Source organism: Rhinopithecus roxellana, chromosome 4 (genome assembly GCF_007565055.1).
Source record: "Rhinopithecus roxellana isolate Shanxi Qingling chromosome 4, ASM756505v1, whole genome shotgun sequence".
NCBI lineage: Eukaryota > Metazoa > Chordata > Mammalia > Primates > Cercopithecidae > Rhinopithecus > Rhinopithecus roxellana.
In genome coordinates this window covers 82,393,300-82,412,823 of record NC_044552.1, presented here as the reverse complement: position 1 = coordinate 82,412,823, position 19,524 = coordinate 82,393,300, and the positions used below count along the sequence as shown (strand labels likewise).

The 19,524-nt window shown below is 38.5% G+C and overlaps 1 long non-coding RNA gene across 1 annotated transcript; it reads left to right on the top strand.

The window, feature by feature from the left end:
- Positions 1–15: 15 nt before the first annotated feature.
- LOC115896889 lies at positions 16–17,844 on the top strand. The gene is made up of 3 exons (XR_004056800.1): positions 16–147; positions 10,918–11,003; positions 16,226–17,844. It is a non-coding gene; the product is annotated as an uncharacterized LOC115896889 (long non-coding RNA).
- The last annotated feature ends 1,680 nt before the right edge of the window (positions 17,845–19,524 follow it).

Here is a 19,524-nt window from a genome sequence, read left to right as displayed (position 1 = left end):
TCCAACTTCTAACTTAAGGCGATCCTCCCGCCTCAGCCTCCCAAAATGCTGGGATTACAGATGTGAGCCACTGCGACCAGCTGTAATGTTATGCTTGTGTAAGACTGGCAGCACAAGATTTGTTTATACCAGCATCATCACAAACTTGTAAGTAATGTGTTATGTGCTACAGTTTCACAATGGCTATTGTAACCATCCAGTGGGTTCGCCTTGCCTACTGCCTAGACACAACTGATTTATTGAGACAAGGGATTTGCAATGAAGAAAGAGTAATTCACGCAGAGCTGCTGTGCAGGGGCCTGGAGTTTTTTTATTACTCAAATCAGTCTCAAACATTCAGGGATCAGAGTTTTTAAAGCTAATTTGACGGGTAGGGCCTTGGGAAGTGGGGAGTGCTGATTGGTCAGGTTGGAAATAGAATCATAGGGGGTTGAAGTTAGGTTTTTTAAATGTCTGCTGTTCCTGGGTGAGATGGCAGAACTGGTTGGCCCAGATTACTGGTCTGGGTGGTGTCAGCTGATCCATCGAGTGCAGGGTCTGCAACATATCTCAAGCTCTGATCTTAGGTTTCACAATAATGATGTTATCCCCAGGAGCAATTTGGGGAGGTTCAGACTCTTGGAGCCAGAGGCTGTGTGACCCCCCTGGGGAGGTTCAGACTCTTGGAGCCAGAGGCTGCATGACCCCCAAACTGCAATTTGCAATCTTGTAGCTAACTTGGTAGTCCTGTAAAGGCAGACTGGACCCCAGGCAAGAAGGGGGTCTTTTCAGGAAAGGGCTGTTATCAATTTTGTTTCAGAGTCAAACCATGAACTGAATTCCTTCCCAAAGTTCCTTACTCAGGAATGAACAAGGACAACTTAAAGATTTAGAAGCAAGATAGAGTCGGTTAGGTCTGATCTCTTTCACCGTCGTAATCTCTTCAGTTATAATCTTGCAAAGGCAGTTTCACTGTGACATCACTGAGTGATAGTTTTTCAGGTTCATTATAATCTCATGGGGCTACAGTCATATATACAGTTGGCCATTGACTGTAACATTGTTATGTGGACATGACCCTAATTATAAATGTAGTCACTGTAATTGCGAAGTAACTGGTTGATTTTCCTGCCTGCCCACCTCAGGAACTTGTAAGAATACTTAGCTGGATCCCTGCATAAGGCTTGGTCATTGCTCTATGGTATAATCAGCTGCAGCCTTCAGGACCCAGTATTTCCAAAGAGATACAGCTCCAATTTGGGATTCTCCCACCTATGTATTGATGGAATTGCATGTCTACCACCTAATGACTAGGGTCACTATCATTTCTTGCCTGAAGTATAGTCCACATCTGCCCTCCTGCAGTCCCAGGGAAGAGTTCATGCTGCAGTTTGAGACTGAAAGTAGGCTACAGGCAAAATCCCTTCCTCCATAGACACTCAGTCTGTGTTCTTTTAAGGCCTTCACCTAAGTGGAGTAGGCCCACACACATTATGAGGGATGATCTGTTTTATTCTAAATCTACTATTTACCTAACAATAACATCCGTAAAATACCTTCACAGGAGACTCTAGATTGATGTTTGACTAAGTACTGGGTACTTTGGCCTAGCCAAGTCAGCTCATAAAATTAACCATTACAGTTGCTCACTTTTGGTTTGTCTAACCCCTCTCTTCATCTGGGACCTATAGAGAGCTGTTTATGGAGCCGAATGTTGCTGGTAGCTTGTGTTCAGCATTGCGGTTGCTTTTATTTTTTCTGTAGCAGATACACATACAGAAGCTAGTAACTAACTTACTCGTTAATTAGTTACTAACTTACTAGTTAATTAGTTACTAACTTGTTTCTACTTTAGCTTATTACTCAGTCCTTTCTGATCAATAGCTTATTATTGTTCCCATAGCGATGAACTCTTAACAGTCTTATATACTTTTTGAATGAATAAAGACTTGTTTAACTGGCTCACACCTGTAATCCCAGCACTTTGGGAGGCCGAGACGGGCAGATCATGAGGTCAGGAGATCGAGACCATCCTGGCTAACATGGTGAAACCGTGTCTCTACTAAAATACAAAAAAAATTAGCCGGGCGTGGTGGTGGGCGCCTGTAGTCCCAGCTGCTCGGGAGGCTGAGGCAGGAGAATGGCATGAACCCGGGAGGCGGAGCTTGCAGTGAGCCAAGAATGTGCCACTGCACTTCAGCCTGGGTGACAGAGCGAGACTCCGTCTCAAAAAAACAAAACAAAACAACAACAACAAAAACTATACATAAGAAAAACTTTAGTTTTAAAACATACATTTGAGGCCGGGTGTGATGGCTCATGCCTGTAATCCCAGCACTTTGGGAGGCTGAGGTGGGAGAATGACTTGAGGCCAGGAGTTCAAGACTAGTCTTGAACAAGGTTGACAATGATGAAACCTTGTCTCTACCAAAAATACACAAATTAGCTGGGTATAGTGGTGCATGCCTGTAATCCCAGCTACTCAGGAGGTTGAGGTAGGAGAGTTGCTTGAGCATTGGAGGTGGAGGTTGTGATAAGCCGAGATCGCGCCACTGCACTCCAGCCTGGGCAACCGAGGGAAACTCTGTCTCAAAACAAACAAACAAACAAAAAAAGAAATAAAATATACATTCAAAATTATTTCACCAAAAGTTATCTGAGGTTTAACAACAACAAGAAAAGTATTTTGAACTTGACTAGAAAGCAGGTATTTATTTTTTGCTCCACTATTTGCTATCCAGGTTTTCAACAGCATACTTAAAATTTTATTTTCTGAAGTACTGTTCTTATTTTTATGCTTGAAAATTGCTGTTATCTGAGCAGTTATTGGTTGGTTATTAACTCTTTTGATTATAGCCTAGTGGAGGCCAAGGTCATGGGTTCAATTCTCACATAGTCCAATTAGCCCCACTTGCTCTGGGGCCTGCAGCATCTCTCTTAGACTGTCTCTAGCTACTGTGAAAATGAATGTATTGGACTCACAGGGCACTGTAAAAGAATGAATACATGTGTGCAAATCTGTAGTTATTTGTGGAAAATCAATTGGAAGTTCATACACCCTATTTACAGAATTCAGTAATGTGCACAGAAAAACGGGGAAAACAGTGCTTTTAAATTGATGTCTTCACTCATTTATTTGTGTTTTTTCCTTTCAAAAACAGAAGAAAAATATTCCAAAGGAAATCTCCCTTCTAGTCTTTCTCCTAGACATTTTGAAGATTTTCCTAACATTTAATATACATTTTTAAAGAGGGACCTTTCATTTTAGTACAAAAATGACCTCTCAAATTTTCCTTCAGAATACCTTCAGTGAGGTAAGGAGGATGTCTGTAAGGCACATGGAAATAAATATGATTTTACATTGTGCTTCTAGAACATTTTAGGTTAGGTCATGATTTTGTAAAGGTTTAACATATCTAGCACACAAGCAAGTGAATTTCTCATTCTTTTTCTTTAATTTTTCTTTTCTGAAAGTAATGTTTCAAAAGTGTGATTAGTATTCTGATAAATGGTTGGGGTGGTTTTTGGTTTGATGTTAGAAATTTCAGTTATGTGTTGAATAACAAGATGGTTTGAATGGGGTGATTAAGAAATGACGAGATGGACAACTATTTGATACATCAATCTTAGGTTGTGCCTTAACAGCAATTCTTAGAACAGGTCGCCTGTCATTTGTTGTTTCCTATTTGTCCACATCTAATTTTTTTGCAATAGAGGCACCTCAGACTTTAAGGGTTGGAAGCTCCTTATCAGCACTACTGCTTCAGCTAATCTCTTACCAGCTTTCCTGACAGGGACAGCTTTTCAAATTTTATCAAGGTTGGGTGAGAAAGAGCCCAGGACTGTTCATCTTTTGTTGAGAACTGAACTCTAAGAGAATCTATAATTCTCTAATTATGCCATTGGGCAGTGTGTAGATAAATCTTATTCCTTCTCATTTCAATAAAACAGCTGATGGTAAAGACTTGTTAAAGTTTTGTGTCAGAATTTAGTAGCATGAATTTGTAAACTTTTAGCCATGACTTCCATACGTTCACAGGTTGGCAAACTGGCTAACATCATATCCCTATGTTTTGCAACTATTTTCACATTAGCACAGTTTCTTATGCACCTTTTTCTTTTTTCATTCTTAAGTGTTTGTTCAATACTTTTATAAATAATTAAAAAGTATGTTTAATGATATAAGTATTTCATGTAAGAAAAGGTCAGACATTATAGATGAAGCCCAAGTCCCCCTTGACCACTCATGTAGCTTTTCCAGAGGTAATGACAGTTATTATCAGTCTTCCCCCGGCCTTTTATGTATTAGTATACACATATGTATAGGGTATACATACATAGGAATACAGTATGTGTGTGAATATAAAGTTAAAAATGTATCATTTTGTCCTTGTTTCTATTTTAGATCTTTTAGTGCCCAGAATATCTATTGTTTGAGTTTTGCTACACTTAGTTATATTTATCCATGGATTTTGTCACATTCTAGACTCCCTTTTTCTTATCAGGTTCCCACACATTTTGAGTGACAGACATTCACAGTTTCTTTTTGTTTTGGTTCTACAATATAGCACAATATGATAATGTAACTTTCATATACTTCAACTTATCACTATACATATTCTAATCTCAGCTAGAAAATTAGTGATAGTACAAGCAATATTGGCTAGAAAAAAATGCCTTTTTTTGTAGTTCCAATCATGAAAGTTTTTTTAAGGGTCATGGAAAGTTTTTTTAAGTGTCAGGGATTTTTGGAAAGAGGAGATATAATTTTTAAACTCCTTCCCTTTCCATGAGTCAGAGGGTTTAATGACCTTGATGGTCTCAAGCTATCTGGAAGATTCATACTCTGAGACAGAATCTTGTTTCATTGAATGGAAGATGGTCAGTTGGTCAACAATATCCACCAATGGCCCAGTATAGCCTGGCTTCAGATTTGTTCCTAATAAAAGTTGAGTTAAAGTCAGGTATTTGTAAATGGCATTATATGCTGAATGGAGTAGGGGATTGTTTCAGCCAGGACTTCTGGTTGCAAAACACCCACCCAAACCATTAGATTGTTGAATTCGAAGTCTGCATGCTCTCTTGTTTCTGTTTTGGTCTTCCACTATCTGCCTTTATACTGGTCTGGTCTTTCCCATCTCCTGACCTGCTACAGTTTCTTTTCCCAATAACTGCAGCATGTACTTGGTTTACCTTACCTTGATATGGTTTCAAGTTCTCTCTCCATGACCTGTCAGTTCCATAACCTAACACTAGTGGGCTCTCTTTGTCTTTGCTTTATCAACCCTTTTATCTACTAATAAACTAGCCGGCAATCCTGGTCCAATCACGTATGTGTTGGGGGTAGGGAATGAAATTACATGGTGCAAACATGGATGTCTGGGCTGGTTCCTTGGGTGAGATTACAGGTAAAGGTAGTTGTATTCGTCTGTTCTCATGCTGCTAATAAAGACATTCCCGAGACCACGTAATTTATAAAGGAAAGAGGTTTAATGGACTCACAGTTCCACATGGCTGGGGAGGCCTGTCAATCATGGTGGAAGACAAAGGAAGAGCTAAGGGATGTCTTACATGCTGGCAGGCAAGAGAGCTTCTGTAGGGGAACTCCCCTTTGTAAAACCATCAGATCTCGTGAGACTTATTCACTATCATGAGAAAGGCATGGTAAAAACCCACCCCCAAGATACAATTACCTCCCACTGAGTCTCTCTCATGACACGTGGGGATTATTACAATTCAGAGTGAGTTGTGGGTGGGAACGGGACACAGAGCCAAACCTTATCAGTAGTTTTCAGAGAAGGGGCTATGGATGGGGCAAGTAATCCCGGACACGTTTACCACTAGGGACACAGTCAGTTATTTAAGCGAAAAGCACTTTGGTGAATATGACAAGATAGTTGATTTTTTTTTTTTCTTGGAACAAGAATAACTCTCTCTTTCCTCCTGTGCATAGCACATTGGTACAATAAACTATATATCATTCACAGCACAGGCATGGTGTGACTAAAATTATTGGAATGCAGAAACTGATGTGATGATGATAAAATTCTCCGTGGGGATGAGATGGAGAAGAAGAGGAAGAGAGGAAGCAGAGTTTTCCTTTTAATTTAATTTCAATAATGTTAGGAAATTTGCAATGTCTATTTTGTAAAAATAGAAGTATGAATTATGTTTTACAGTGTAAGTACCTGGCTTCATGAATCTTTCTCTTTCTCACCTGTATATCTGCTACTTGAACAAGCTCTCCTGGTTCTACCTGTAAAATATATCTTGAATTGCTTCTAACCATATTCACTGGCAATATTATTTTTTGCTTAAAATTCTCTAATGTTTACCCAAAGTAATTAGATTAATAACAAAACTCCTTATTGTGATGGACAAGAGCTTATGTGAAACCTATTGTCCAGACTTCATCTCCACCACTCTCACCCTTATCTACTATGCTCCATCAGCTATCTCTATCTCTTCCTCCAACAGGTAGGCTCATTCTCACCTCCATGTGTTTTCACTTGCTGTTCCCTCTACCTAGAACTCTCTTTTCCCAGGTGTTCACATAGCTCACTCCTCATGTTTTTGGTATGAGTCCAAATATTACTTTCACATAGAGACCTTTGCTGACTTTCTGAGCCAAAATAGCCCCTCCCCCTCATAACTCTTTATTTAATCATCCTTTTTAATTTTCTTCATAGCATTTTCACCACCAAAAATGATCTTATTTTATTTTTAGGTACCTGTATTTCTTATCTGAGTCTGTTCACTCTCAAGGGGGTCCACGATTGCAAGAACATTGTCTTGTTTATTGATGTATTTCCAATGCCTAGGATAATGTCTAGTTCATAACCAGTACTCTAAATATTTGCTGAATGAATGAATAAAAGACAAACGGATGAATGCTGTCATGCTTCACATTCTGTTACACTGTTTACAGTTGTATGTACATTTGTAGTAACATATCGGGTGAGGAACACATTTTGAAATGGGGGATATTACATGCCCCTGGACCTCCTCAGTGCTACCATTATAAATACAAATCCTGTCTACTTATCTAGAGACACCTGTGTTAGGTCTTCATAGGGGAATTTTACACAATCCATATTGTCTTCAGATGACACAATAAAAGGAGAGGCCAGCAACATTGTTTTTGGAGTCAGATCTGGGTTTCAGTACAGGTTCCACAACAGGCCATTAGCTTAACCAGACATAAAGTACCTGTACAGTGTTCAATAATGGGTGCTAATTGTTATGATCCTCATATTGTATAGTACTTTTCTTAAGTCATTACTAACTTTTCTTAAGTAAGTTCATGACTCATTTTGTATGCCATGTGTGGTTGCTACCAGCAGATCGGTTAATTTGAGAGATAGCACTGATGATAAATGTTAAAAAATAAAAAGGTTCCAGGTAAACTGGACCACTTAGCCAGATGCATTTTCAATATATGTAGTCTTCTAAACAAGTTTTCTTATATTAACAACTTTTATCAAGAAGCAAATAGACATCAGCAAGCATTTAGTAAATTGACTAGTGTCCTGTATTATGAAACCTCAGAATTTTGTAGTTTGTAAATAAAATATATGAAGCAAAATGAAAGTGGAGATACATAACTTGATTTTTGAAAACAAAAATCAAACAGGTTTGTGTGTTTATTCACTTATCAACATTTTATTGCATATCTACTGATGCTAGGCATAGTGTTGTGTTGAAACCACAAACTTATTTGAAATGTATAAATAAATAACCTTTGAATGTTTGAGCCTCAGTAAAGCATCTGGTATAATATTTCTTAATTTTACTTTCAAACAATGCAAATTATTTAAGATATAAAATGTTACTTGGACCAAGACAATTCAGTAATTGGGCAAGAATAGTCTTTTCAGCAAATGATGCTGGGAAACCTCCATATGCACATGCAAAAGATTGAAGTTGGAGCTCTACCTCACACTGTATGCGAGGTTTTATACATAATTAAAATGGATCATAAATGTCATGTGAGAGCAATCAATCTCTTATAAGAAAACATAGGAGTAAATCTTTGTGACTTTGGGTTAGACAATAGTTTCTTAGATACGACACCAACAGCAAAGGTGACCCCCAGAATGGTAAATGGAACTATGTACAATTTTTTAAAAAGTGTCCTACAGAGGATGCCATTATGAAAGTGAAAAGACAATCCACAGCACAGGAATAATATTTGGAAATCATGTGTCAGATAAGAGATTTATATTCAGAATGCATAAAGAACTCATAGAACTCAATAGTAAAAAGATGAACAACCCAGTTACAAATAGGCAAAGGATTTTAATAGATACTTCTTTAAAGAAAATATACAAATGACCTGTAAACACATGAAAATATGCCTTATATCATTAGGCATTAGGGAAGTGCAAGTCAAAGCCACAATGAAATACCACTTCACACCCTCTAGGATGGCAATAAAAACAAACAAGCAAACACAAAAAACCCAGAAATAGTAAATGTTGCCAAGGAGAAATACAGTTAAATCAAGACATTTGTGCATTGCTTGTGGGAATGTAAAAGGTGGAGCTGTTGTGAAAGTTAAACAGCATTACCAATAACCCAGTAATGCCACTCCTAGGTATGTACTCCAAAATTTGAAAACAAACTCAAACAGATACCTGTACACCAATGTTCATAGTAGTAGTATTCATAATAGCCAAAAAGTGGAAACAATCCAAATGTTCAACTGATTAATGAATAAGGAAAATGTGGGATAGCTATACAATGGAATATTTTCAGCTCTAAGAAGGAATGAAGTTCTGCTACATACTAAAACATGGACAAATATTGAAAACATTATGCTAAATGAACAAAATCAGTCACAAAAGACCATATATTGTATAATTCTATTTCTATGAAATATCCAGAATAGGCAAGTCCACAGAGACACCAAGTAGATGAGAGGTTGCTGATGGGGTGAGACAGGGAGGGGGACAGATATGACAGCCAGTAGACACAGGGATTCTTTCAAGGGGGACAAAAATGGCCTGACATTATGGTGATGGTTGTACACCCCTGTGACTATACTAGCAAGCAGTGAATTGTGCACTTTGATTGAATTATATGGCATATAAATTTTATCTCAAAGCTGTTAAAAATGTTATTTGGAATGAAAATTAGCAAGAGTATTTACAAATAAAAAGCTAAATTTAAGGCATTCAAATTGCTCAATAGGTTACCAGATGTTTTCAATTTAAATTCAACTAATTTTTTAATCTGTAAGTGTATACTCCTAATAGTTGCATGCATATATTTATCTGTGTTCATTCCAAAAGTGGGGGAAGGGGGAATCATTGGTTTTAATCCTTCCCTATTCTGTGGTAATTTTTTCATTGCTAGAAATGGTTAAATTTCAAGGAAAATATTTTGTTTTTTACCACCAATTTTCTCCCGTGTTCCCATGTATGACAAATTATAAAATTCTAGTATTCTAAATTTCCATATGGAAAACCTAAATATGGTATAGGGAAATATTATTTATTTTTCTTCCTCTGATCCTCTTTGACCCAAGGTAATATAAAGTTTTCTTCTCTATGTCCAGCATACAAAGATTCTGTGTTTTGTGTTTTGCTTAAACCACTTTTAGGCCAAGGCTGAGTCTCCAAGTCTATGCCATCTAGTGGCAAGATTGAAGAAATGCTGGTTTCTTTCCTAGCTTTAAATGTACAAACGTTGGCAGATGTCCAAGAAATGTTAAGAACCATCAACAAATTAGTGACTAATCTTTATGTTTACTCTTTAATTCAAAGCAGTGAACTATGTGTTTACATAAAGTTTTTATAACTTTATCAGTCTTGTATTTTTTTTCAAGTTGGCTGCCTGAAATCTAAAACCTAGGAATTCAAGACTTACTAATTTATTGCTAGTTTCTAACCACTTACAATTGAGGCAGGCGAGATTTTACAAAAATATTTCTGTTTGCAGTGTATACAGAAGATAACTGAATAAATTATTTTTTTCCGGTAATATTAACTATGTTCAATTTTAAATTCTGATATGTATGTATATCAAATATGGGTTATGTTCACTGTTTTAAATTAAGCTTTAATTAATTGAATATAGTTTTCCACATTTATATAATGATAGATCTGCATACCACGGCTTTATTTGTATGACTGATGAAATTATGTTTGTCACATTCAAAGCCAAAAATAGTCTGTCCCATTCCTTCCTTAGAATATGTAAAATATTGGTAATGTCTTTATCTACTGACAACATTGTAATGAAGCCATTTTTACACTGTTTTATAATAAGCCTATTGCATTACTCAGAATATGTCATGCTTACTTCAGAGTGATCTACTTTGATCAAATTGGCAGCATAAAAGTTACTTTGGGTCACCTAGTTTTATTCAGTGACAGAAAAATACTATTTTAAAAAATAAAAGTGGAACGTACCCAAGCTAAGTTTAAAGGTGAAATAAAGTACAATTATTTAAAATAGAAATAAGTTGATTTGATTTGTGGACTCAGCTCACTTCTGTGTAAATGTTAACATACTTAAAAAAAAGTTATGTCAGACATGTAGGCAACATGTTCAGTAATATCTTGTATAGGGATTTAAATAAACGCAGCTTCTGGATACTCAGCTGCAGCATTTATGTTCATATGAACCAAAATCTTATTACTGTGGATGAATTTAGACAGGATAAGCTTAAACATTTATCCTCAATAAATCATCCTGTTTGGAATGGACACTGGAAAACTATGAATCTTCCCATCACTTTAGAAAATAGATTGGCATGTGTACTTGTTGGTAAGTTATTAACGTGTTCATTCTTAACAGGGCTGCATAGGGGTGAAGATGGGGAGGACAGTGAAAACAGCATGGTTAATGCATCATCTTTTTGTCTAAATGCCATTGATTAAGGGCTGCCATGTTTAATTATTACTAATTTTCTCCACAATCCTAAAATTACAGACTGCTAGGTGAGAACCTAAAGAAGGGAACTTAAAGAAGTCATCAAATCTGTCCCTGATGTTTGTGGGTCCAGTAGCATTCTGGAGGTAAGAACCCTTTGCTTTGTTAGCAAACCTCAACTCGTGGCTACACGAACTAGCCTGGGGACTGCCAGAACAAACCCTTTGTCCATACCAAGACAATGTTTCTATTTTCACTTTTGTCTCATTTGTGTACATATTAGCCTGTTCTTTGGATGTGATTAATCGTCATCTCCCCAGTTTTGATAAATTTCCAGTGGAAGTTTCCTGGACATCCACACGGGAAGTAATATTCTAATTTTCTCAGAAAGACACAATTTGCCCTTTTGAGGTCTAGATATCATAATCTAGTCCCTAGAATGCCAGGGCCAGACCAGCTGGCTAAACTGACTCCAACCCAGAAATCTGTATAAATAAGGACTGTGGAAAAAAATAGTGAAAAATGTAGGACTGTAGAGAAAATGAAATGTTAGGTCTCATAATGGAAATCTATGAATTCCATTGAGGCTGTTGTTTGAAAATCTGTAAAGGGAAGAATTTCCCTTAGGAATGAGTATAAAAGGAAAGAAGCAGATGTCCTTGAATTGTCTGTTTGAATATGTTGTTTATTAATGAGATAAAGAAGAGGAACTTCAGGAAAGGACTCACAAGTGTTAATTGAGAAGTTGTGAAAAAGTCCAGGAGAGACAGTTGTCTTTGAAGCCAAACCAGAGTACAAAGCAGGAAGAGTTGTTAACAGTTCAGAGAAATATGCAGAGGCCAAAAGGGAAAGAACAGAGAAGTCACTGGTTTTGAGTACAAGATTCCTGGTAACCTTGGATTCCTGTCCAAGATGGGTCCAACGGTGGTCGTTACTGCTTGGCGACAGAAGGGGGCAGCAGAGAGCTGGCAGGGTGGCCTGATTGAATCAAAAAGACAATTCATCAGATCAGAATGCTAGGTTGCAGCTAGGAGAGCTAGAAAACCTCCCAGTGAGTGTTATAGATGTGCCAGATGGGCTGATTAAGTGGTTAAGGCCTACAGAGGAAGCTACCAGCACAGTTTTCTAGCCCTAGAAAGCCTTTCTTTAAAAGACCATTCAAATACCCACTTTAGCATGGCTGGGGGATGAATGGCCCAGGTCCTAGGAAGGCAAGCAAACTAGTACTTTTTCCAGAACTTTTATCCATATTCATCTATATTAAGGATGCAACACCATCAGTGATGTTAATAGTGGCAAATGAGCTGCTGCCTTTCTATTGGTTGCTTGTGAATGTCATCAGGCTTCCATATAGGCTCCTCTCATCATTCAGTATTATTTCTTTTTTAAAAAATTATTTATTTGAGATGGAGTCTCGCTCTGTTGTCCAGGCTAGAGTGCAGTGGTGCGATCTCAGCTCACTGCAACCTCTGCCTCCCGGGTTCAAGTGATTCTCCTGCCTAGGCTCCCAAGTAGCTGGGATTATAGGCACCTGCCACCATGCCCAGCTAATTTTTGTATTTTTAGTAGAGATGGGGTTTCAACATGTTGTCCAGGCTGGTCTCACACTCCTCACCTCAAGTGATCTGTCTGCCTTGGCCTTCCAAAGTGCTGAGAACACAGGCGTGAGCCACCATGCCCAGCCCATTCAGTATTATATCTGAATGTCACACTTGACATTGATTTTGCCATGACTACTGCTGAACTTCCATCTGCCTCATTTCAACATAATTTTAGAAGCAAGGCTAAATGATTTATGTACTCCAAAAGAAATCTTTTCATTGGTTCTGGCCAATGCTTTTGTCATACTTGTTCCTGGAAGTGTGATGAACAACAGCATCATTTAGACCAAGATCAAGTCCATGCTAGTGAGCTAAGGTAGGGAAGAGGAGGGCTGTAGTGCTAGGAAAGGAGGTTTTAGCCTCTTTATATTCTGTGAAGTGCAGCACTTCTTAGCTAGATAGATTAACTGTTTCACTTTGTCTGCCAGGAATGGGCAGCCGTGACTTAACCATTGACTGAAGCCAGAGGAAGTTGAAGGCCCTGTAGGTGGTGGTTGGTTGGTTGTTGATGGATCTACTGGATGCTTGTTGAGGTCTACTAGCAGTGGTGCACTTGAACCAGCTTGTACTAACTTCTGAGAATCAATTGTTAGCATCTCCATTATACCACAGTGGTAGCCTGAAATCAGCCACAGAAGCATATTTACACTATAGAAATTGGAAAACCCTACAAATGAGCTCCCCACTCCCTTCCTTCCCTGCACACTGGCTGTTAAACATTTGCCAGCACACCACTGGCTATGCAACAAATACAATGCTAGGCCCCTATTCTGTCATTGGCAGAGATAATAGTATTACCTCATTCTTTTTATGTCTTCTCTCATTTTTTTCTCATTAGAACATCCAAAGATGTTCAGTATTATAAACTATTAAAGTGAAAAATTACCATTTTCCCACCTACCCTCTGACTTTATAGTCATTGGATGTCGTGTGTGTATGTGTGTTCCTGAATGCCCTACTTCTAATATGAGGCCAAATGGTTTGAATCTGGTCTCAGAGCTGGCTGTGTGGCACATAGACAACTTCAAACAAAGTAGACTAGTGCACAAGAAACCCAGCATTGACTTTGCACTTAGTCAGTTTGGGTGAGACAAATATCCTCCCCAAGACTTAGTTGCTTAGAGGGACTTTCTCTGGCAAACTCCAGTTATTTCTGCTCTAAAATTCTGAGTTACATATCTAATTTTGTTTTGGACTGTCAAGTATCTGTATACTTAGGGAGAGTATCAGTCATCATCACTAAATAATTTGCTCCAAGCCTCCATTTATACTAAATCACTTTTGTTCTCCCAAACATGCTATGTCAAGACTGGGCCTTTGCATTGAATGTTCCCTTTAAGGAATGTCCTGCCCTCCCTTCTGTCCATCTGACAAAATCCTATTTCTCTTTGAAGGGTCAACTTATATGTGACCAGCATTATAAAGCCTTCCAGGACTCTCTCAGCAGACTTTAGTGTCCCATGTCCTTCTGCTGTTTCCTGGAGTCCTGGCAGCTCTCTCCCACTGAACTGACACCACTGGAGACTGTGTAGAAATGAATCTGGGTCTACGTATGGTTACTGCAGAGAGTTCCTACAGGCCCCATCTCTTCTTTATCCTCTTGAATCCATTTGCTTTTTCTAGTTTGGCTGAGCTTTGGATTCTGTTTCTGCTTGATTTTTCACTTCTCTGCTCTTCACTCGCCTTTGGACTTGATGTGTTAGAGGATCTCTGTGGGTGTTACTTTTGTTACATTTTGTTCCTGAGCTCTCAGGACCCTTTCTCTCATCCTAGTCTGATACCTTTCTCCAATTCCTGAAATATCAAGCCTAGCCATAGACCTAGTTTCCCACCTGCTTGAGAGGGGAATTCTGATAAGAGTTTGGAAATACCTTAGGGAGGAGGCTATTCTTTCATCTATGTGTCCTGAGTGCCTGTAATCGTGTCTGGAACATAGAAGTGTTCAATGAATGTTTATTGAATGAATAAATAAATGTATAGGATGAGGAGAACTTACCCACCTAAGGACTTGACTTAGGGGACAAGAGTGAAATACAAGCTTGATCTCACCTCTTGAATGCTGGTCATTGAGCTTAAATTTTGCCCCAAAGATGGATGATTGTCAGCCTTTTGTAGGACCTCAAGAAGGATCTGAAGAAACTAGATATTTTTGCCAGCAAAATAATTCACAGCACACAAATGATTGTACAGAATTTCAGTTGTACAATTGTACAACTGAAATTTCAATTGTATAGGATTCAGAAATCCTCTGGAAGCCTTTTCATGAACACCAGGTAAATATCCCCTGTTATACACATTGAGGAGGCATTAAAAATTTTTAAATCTGGGAATGACATGATGAAGATAATGCTTTAAGGAGGTGTTTAGGATAGACTGGGGGGCTGGGAACTCTGAAGAGATAAGAATTCTGGGTAAAAGATGATGTGGGGCTTGAATGGGGTGTGAGACTGTGTGAGTGAAAGAAGTGGGCAAATATGAGATATCGGAAAGGAAGGAGAGAGGGGCTTGATTATTAACTGTGTGAAAACCAATAGATAATTATTCTGTACTCTTGAAATAAGATCCCTGAAGATGCTAAAGTCTGATCTGTTGATAAGATAACTGACACAAAACCCATCACCTGTTTTTAAAGAGTGATATTGTCACATATAAAATAAATGAATATTTCCAAATCTGTTGAGGGATTTATTGGGAACAATAAGTTTGCATGGCTGCATGTCCTCTAACCTGGTCACTGTGGGCCTGGGAATTTAGTGGGAGGGAGCAGACGTAGAAGGAAAGTTTATCTTACAACTTAACAAAAAATTTAAACTGGTGACTTTCCCTTCCTCCCTCTATCCCTCCTTTTCTTATTTTCTTCCTGTCTCTTTAATATAAAAGAGAACATACTTTTCTGTAAATTATGTTTTTACAGCCTTTTTTCTCAATGCTGTATATCTTTTTCTTCTATTTGGTGCTCAATTCAAACCAAATCTCTTTCTGTAAAACCTATGCATAATGCTGTTGGACTTCTATTGAGTTCAGGTTGGTAAGCTCTCTCATACCTCAGTAATTCCCAATCTGAATTTATGATATTGCTAGTGTGCATGGAGCATGAATAACTCTGTCCAGTACTGCATTAAAAGTATGTAAGATTTAGAAGATATCAGGCTTAGCATAAATTAAGAATAGGTATTACATGTGGCCTGTAGGGATAAAGCTGAATAAATTTAAGTGTGTGAGAGAAGATTAATATAAGCTCAGTCATTTGGAAATTCCTTTGATTACATTTCTATCAGAAGGTGGCTAACAATGGTCCATTTTGCTACTTACTACATTTTCTGCAACTTTCAATCATTTCCCCCTTCTGTTTTTTGGTTTCTTCTCCCATTTCACTTTCCTTTGCTCTTATCTCTGAGCAAAGACACCTTCTAAGATGTATCTCTTCATTCGAGTCCTTAATCTCAGTCTTTCATTTCTCTTCATGAGAACAGATCTATTTATTATCTCCCCTCTTTCTTGCATTGCCTTTTTCTTTCTGTACTGGCTCCTTCTCAATTATTTATAAGCAAGCTCACACAACTTGTTATTCTCTCATACAATCATTCTCTCTTCTTCCTTTCTCTGTTCAGATATCTCCAGTGTAGCCCATTCTTTGCCTCCTGTGCCTCACTTTTGGATCTATTTTTGTATTAATCACAATAGGATAGATTATGCCATCATAACAAAAAACTGCTGAGCTCTCAATGGCTTAATGAAACAGAGACATATCTCCCTTTACATTGCAGTCTGTTGCAGGCTGGCCTGGCAGCTCTCCTACACCACTTCCCTTCCAGCGGCAACCCAGGGGCCAGGCTGCATCCAGTTTAACACTGCCATGTTGGAGTTGAGCTCTTTGTTTTTAACCAGCTAGCCTTAGGAGAGAGTCAACATGCAGAAATCACACTTGATTTTAACTGCTAGACCAGAAGGGACACCTCATCTCCCCTACATTCCATTGGCAAGAACATGGAAATTTGATGAACACTACTGGTTTTGGTCTTGGTCACTATTTGCATATGTTCAATGTCATATTTCTGCTCCTGTGGACACAACGATAGAGGCAGGAAGCGGAGAAATTCTAGGCAGAAAGGGTGGGTCCCTGGCAAAAGCCCCACCCTCCAGCTGAAAATCCTGAAACCACAACCCCAAGTGAGAACTTACATCTGTGTTTTCCCACTTGAATGTTGCCTTTTCCAAAACCACTCATTGCCTGGCCTGCCCTCCATCCTGGGCTTATAAAAAACCTCAAACCCAGCTGACAGAGAGAGGAGAAGCAGCTGGACGTCAGAGACTACAGCTGGAAGTCAGGGAGAAGCGGTTTGATTCCAGAGGGACAGCTTGACTGTGTGACTTCAGAGAAGAATCTGATCAGAGACTCCTGGACTTCAGGGGAAGATTACCTTCCAGCTCTGTCCCCTTTTCAGCTCCCCTTCCCAATGAGAGCCATGTTCATCGGCAATACAATTTCCCACACTTACTATCCTTCAATTTGTTCATGTGACCTCATTCCTCCTGGACACCACACAAGAACTCAGGAACCACGAGTGCAGATACAAATGGCTGTCACGCTGACCCTTTGCCCTCTCTGGCAGAAGGCAGCTGCCTCACACGAAAAGGTAGAGAGTCCACTGAGCTTTTAACACTTAAGCCGTCCATGGACAGCAGTGCTAAAAGAGCACTGTAACATTCCCTCTGGGACTTCAGGGGTCACAGGTGCCCTCGCAGATGCTGCTGTTGGGGCCTGCACAGAGTTTGCTCCCGCTGACACCCAAAAGTGCTTGCCCCGACTCCTGCACCTGCTCACCTGCATGCTCCCTCCCATGAGCGGTGGAGTGCAGTGGGTCCAAGTAAGTGGAATTTGCCCCTGCCAGCACTGAAGTGGCTGGCTAGTTCCAGCGCCAGGCACACCAGTTCCCACCTCATTCGCTTGCATGCTCCCTCTTGCAAGGAGTTGAGAACTGCAGGCTGAGGAAACAAGGCACCCCCTTCATGAGTCCCATGAAGGGGCTAGGGAAATATCCTGCTTCACTACCTCTTTGAAAGAGTGAAATAACACGCAATGGCCTGGGTACCTCCACATCCTTCAGGATGCAGCTGACTAGAGGTTTGGAAAGCAAGGATATAAATATAAATTGAATACTGTATAAGATCTAAAATATTAAACTGGCCTAGACTTAACTGGATTTTTTAAATATTCGAAGTCACCAGAGAGCTGTGGGATCCACCCAAGATGTTGTAAGGGGTCAGGAAAGGGAGATTTGACAAAGTAAGTCGGAAAGCAGTGAATGGGAAGAATATAAAACCATTTTAAGTTTGTACCTTATTGGGTTCAAGGCAATCCAATATGCAACCTGCATTTAGTTTACAGAATAATGAAAAATATCATTAGATATAAATAAAAGCATAAATTTTTCATTGTTAGATTTAAGCTGTATGAAGAAACAAAAATTAATAAAGTTATTCTTTTGTCTGTGAATAAACTTAACCAATGCCTTTATTCAGTTTAGATAACACAAAAGGGAACTTAATCACATTTAAAATTACATTCAAAGATAGAGCTTCTAAAAATAATTGAAGTTTGGTGAATGTCTTTCTGCAAAGAGTGCTGTGAAACTCTCATAATTAGATTAATATGGTTAATCCCCCTGGAGTATTACAGTGAGTGAATCAGCCCTAATAATAAAGTTCATTACATCTAAACAAACTAAATGCCTTTTAATGTACTCCCAATGACCTCCTGAGTGAAGTTTTCAAATTTTTATAAATTCTCATCCACGCTTTTAACTTCTAGGGGCTTGAGTGTGAATTATGATTCAAAGACACAGTTTGCTTAACAATGTATGGCTGTGGATAATTAAAAAGAACTCTTCCTTTATGGAAAAAGACACTTTAGGTATGAAGGCAGTGTCTCAGATAATGTTCAGAGGGCAGAAACATGCCTGATATTTCATATCAATTCTCTTCTTTCTTAAGTCATCTCACTACTCTTGGGAAACGACTTGGTTTTTAAAGATTGCTGGAGAAAAGGATTTCAACATCCCAGTTTAATCATCCTTCCTGCTACAACTAAAATTGTGCATTATTAATTATAGTGAACATTCTTCATTATGTATTTCTTAAAGTTAAGCCTATTACATTCTTATAATCTTTCTTATTTATTACTTATTTGTGTAAATTCTTTTATTTGCTTTTTTTTTTTTTTTAATGAGATAGGGTCTCACTATATCACCCAGGCTGGACTGCAGTGGTGTGATCTTGGCTCACTGGCACCTCTGCCTCCCAGGTTCAAGCGATTCTCATGCCTCAGCCTCCCAAGTAGCCAGGATTACAGGTGTGCACCACCATGCTTTGCTAATTTTTTTTTGTATTTGTAGTAGATACAGGATTTTACCATGTTGACCAGGCTGGTCTCAAACTTCTGACCTCAAGTGATCCACCTGCCTCAGCCTCCCAAAGTGCTGGGATTACAGGCATGAGCCACCACGTCTGGCCATTTGTATAAATTCTTTATACATAAATAATTTAAAATCCCTTTTCCCCTCTGGAAGACACAGACTTTATTTGTTATGAAATAGCTAATTTTGGGGATCTAAAATAATGTCTGACTTGGAAAAATATTTATATGATTTTAAAGGTAAGAGAACCCTACAAGAATATGTATGACACCAACTAATCTTACGGAGCTTAAAGAACTCAGAAAGTTCACTTGGTTAGTGGGAAAGCTAGGAATCAACTGATTTTCAAGTCAGTGCTTTGTGCCTTATATTGTAATTTCTCCATTGTGTGTGCACCTTTTTATGTGCAGAGTTGATGGAAAGGCTAATGTAGAGTCTAAAAAAGTGAGATTAATAGCAATAAAAAGTACTATAGACAAGTGGCTGAGAGGATATAGACAAAGTAAAATCCAAATTATTGTTTATAATTTTCCACTAATTTGTTTATTTGATTGATACCTGTCTTAACCACTAACTTGTAAACTCCAAGAAAGCATTAATTACATTTTAAGTTATATCTTGATAACAGGCATACATACAGCTGTCCTTTT